General features: G+C 48.3%; 1 long non-coding RNA gene across 1 annotated transcript in view; it reads right to left on the bottom strand.

Moving 5' to 3' along the window:
* Positions 1-723: 723 nt before the first annotated feature.
* LOC112550108 overlaps positions 724-3151 on the bottom strand; it is a 13819-nt gene continuing 11391 nt past the window's right edge. Inside the window, exon 3 of the long non-coding RNA XR_003093778.1 lies at positions 724-933. This is a non-coding gene — a long non-coding RNA (uncharacterized LOC112550108). The remainder of the gene's footprint in view (positions 934-3151) is intronic.

Genomic DNA, 3151 nt, shown 5'->3' with positions numbered 1-3151 from the left:
AATGGGCTCTACACAATACTACAAAGATCATTTTAAATAAAAGGAAAATAATGAGTGTATATAGTATGTATCTATAATACTTCAAAACATGCATTAATAAGCTTTGATAAGGTTCCTTTCAGAGAGATTAAAAATATTTGTCTTGTGCATTTATGCTCATTTTACAGAGCTAAACCAAAGGTCAGAGCTGTTAGTAGGCTAATTTTCTGAGGTACTGAGTGCTCCCAGTTCCTATTCAGCACCTCTGAAAATGAGGTCATAAGGTTAGCTCCTAAAAGGGACTTATGTGCATAAAGGAGGACCTACACAGAATTTAGGAACTGAAGTCCAGATCTCCAATCCAAAAAATCTTTGCTTAGCAGCCTGCCAGCTCCATAGACATCTTACTTTTTGACTAGACCCTGGTGCCTAAAGCTGCATCTCTGTGTGTGCCCAGAAGGGCCCCAGTCTTGACAGGGCTGAGTAGCTCAGCTTTTTCTGACACCTAAGCATAATCAGGATCCAAGGAGGAAGTATACCTTTAGTTAAGTCCTCTGAGGGACCTGATTCAGGAGGCATTCTCTGGAAACATCAGGGCTAAGCACAGGCAGTCAAAAAGCCCAAGGCTGAATTGATTTAGTTTATGCAGGTTAGTCTAAGATCCACAGATTAAACTGAAACAGAAATGAATAGACATTTACCTTTGATTCAGGTAATGCAGCAACATGCCTGCAGTGGCTTAGACCAGAAGCCAGGGGGCACTAGAGCACAGCTTTCTGGCATGTGGCCAGCATGGGCTGTGTGTTTGCTTCCTCTTCCTGCTGCCCCTGAAGTCTCTGGGATTTGCAGTCCAGACTCATAGCAGAAGAACTCTGCAGGATTGCTTATCACTTCCTCTTCTTGATTCCAGGTGTCTCTGGGATTTGTACTCCACACTTGCAGCCAGCAGTAAATCTGAGTGAGTGAAGGAATGTTTAACCTTGCTCACTGGCCTCAGCCTCCAGCTGGGGTTTGCCTGGGGGGGCAGTCCCCCCACCCCCCCACAGAATGGACTGTATCCCTACCTGGGCTTGTCCCCCTGTTCACTTGTCAGCCAGCCCTCACTGCTCCAGCTAGGGAGCAGAGGGTTGGGGCCAATCCTTCTCTGCTGGAGCAGACAGCACAGCCCAGCCCAGCCCAGCCCAGCCCAGGACTGGAAAGCATGCTGGGATGCCAGGGGACTGTAATTTAACTTGAACCAGGAAGGGGTATGGGACAGAAGTTTCATAAACTGGCTTGACTGAAATCAGTTAAGTCTGATACTATATTCAACTAGGTTCATCCTAAACCAGTTTCACCCATTTTGAAACTGGTTTATGTGTGTGAGCTTCTGTTTTGTTACAGGTTTAAATCAATTTCTGATCACTTAAACCAGTTTATGTGTGACTTCTGTCCCTAGCCCTAGTCCACAGGATCAGACTCACTAAATGATGCAATTGTACAGGCGATGCTTGCCATTCACGGGGGATACATTCTTGAGATCCCCACGAATGGTGAAATCTGCGAATATGGCACTGCGTTTATGAACACCATGAATGCATTGCCCCCGGAGGCTGGGGGGGGAAGGAGCACGACTGTGCTGGTGGCGGCAGAAGCCTGGCAGTGGTGGGAGCCCTGTAAGTGTATTTAAGATATTTGTGCTAGTTGGAGGGGGAAACGTGTATTTAAGATGCAGGTTTGGCATTCGCAAATATTTGAAACCACCAATGCTGAACCTGTGAATAGTGAGGGTTTCTTGTTGTTGCTTCCTTGTTAAGACTACAGTGGTGGCAATGAAGGTCTTAAATGTCCTAACCAAGTGAAATCACTGGAAAATGAGACACCCAAGTTCAATTCCATCCTCTCCTGAGACTATTCAAAACTACACCTTCTGCCTCTAATGGGAGAGTCCTGACCACCAGGGCTGAGGCTAAAGACACTCTCCGTATCTGGTGAACCTAGACAACTGCACACCAGTGAATTCAAAGACACTCTCCTGGGAGGGTTCCAGTCCTCAGAGACTGTTTATCATAAAGCACAGAAGCAATCCAATAAGCAGGGCCCAGAACTCAGCGCTGCTCCTAGTGGCTGGGACATTTTCTGAGCATTTGAACTCCCTGGCCACATCCAGATTAGCGCAGACATTTGATTCCCCAGGGGCAAATAGCAGCAGCACACCTTGTGCCTCTGCTACTTGTCGCAGGGAATGCCTGTGCCACATGCACTCTGGCACCCCAGATGGGGTAGCGGGGGCTGGGGCCAGCAACTGTGTTGGCCCCAGAAGTCAACGGTCCTGCTATGTGGGGTCCTGGGGGCTGGGGAAGCTGTAGCCATGGCGTTCCTGCAGCTGGGAGTCTGGCCAGCCACTGGAGTGTGACTCTGGTAGGCCAGGCTCTGGTTTTGGGTGGCACATGCTGCTGCCACATGTGCTGCTCTGCTCTTTTTTTGGATGTTTTTGACCCCAGGATCTCCCAGGGTCAAACCCTGCCCCCCATGCTGCAAGATGCTAGTGTGAGGTGCTGCAGACCTCATACCACATGGCCACAATCATTTGGATATGGCCCTTGCGGCAGGAGGGAATTTAACTCACCTCCCCCATTTCCTGGGTGACTGCTCTAATGGTTTCATAAGCAGAGGCATTATGATGACTCTATATTTTAAAAGAAACAGCAAGATATACTCAACTCCAATAGTGTAAGCAGGTATGGGAGATCAAAGCACTAGGCCCCAGTATCAACTTAGAGGGGGAGCCATATTGGTGGCTGCTGCTGCCACCCAGGATCCAAAAATGGCTCATTATACCTTTTCTCAAATTGTGGCAGGCCCCTACCCTCAGGAGAGGATTCTGGACTGTGAAACTCAGATGGATAGAGGCCCTGTCCTGAAAGAGGCACCTAAACTGCAGAGGAAGTCATATATCCCATATTGCAGAAATATTCAGGCCCTCTGCATCTTTTATTTGATAACTCTGAGTGGTTCCCTCTTCAGTGTGTTCGCTGCTTTGTGTCCTATAGATTCATAGATGTTAGGGTCGGAAGGGACCTCAATAGATCATCGAGTCCGACCCCCTGCATAAGCAGGAAAGTGTGCTGGGTCTAGATGACCCCAGCTAGATACTCATCTAACCTCCTCTTGAAGACCCCCAGGGTAGGGG

Source organism: Alligator sinensis, unplaced genomic scaffold (assembly GCF_000455745.1).
Source record: "Alligator sinensis unplaced genomic scaffold, ASM45574v1 scaffold65_1, whole genome shotgun sequence".
Taxonomy (NCBI): domain Eukaryota; kingdom Metazoa; phylum Chordata; order Crocodylia; family Alligatoridae; genus Alligator; species Alligator sinensis.
Note: the sequence above shows the minus strand (reverse complement) of the source record. Positions and strands in the feature narration are given on the sequence as shown.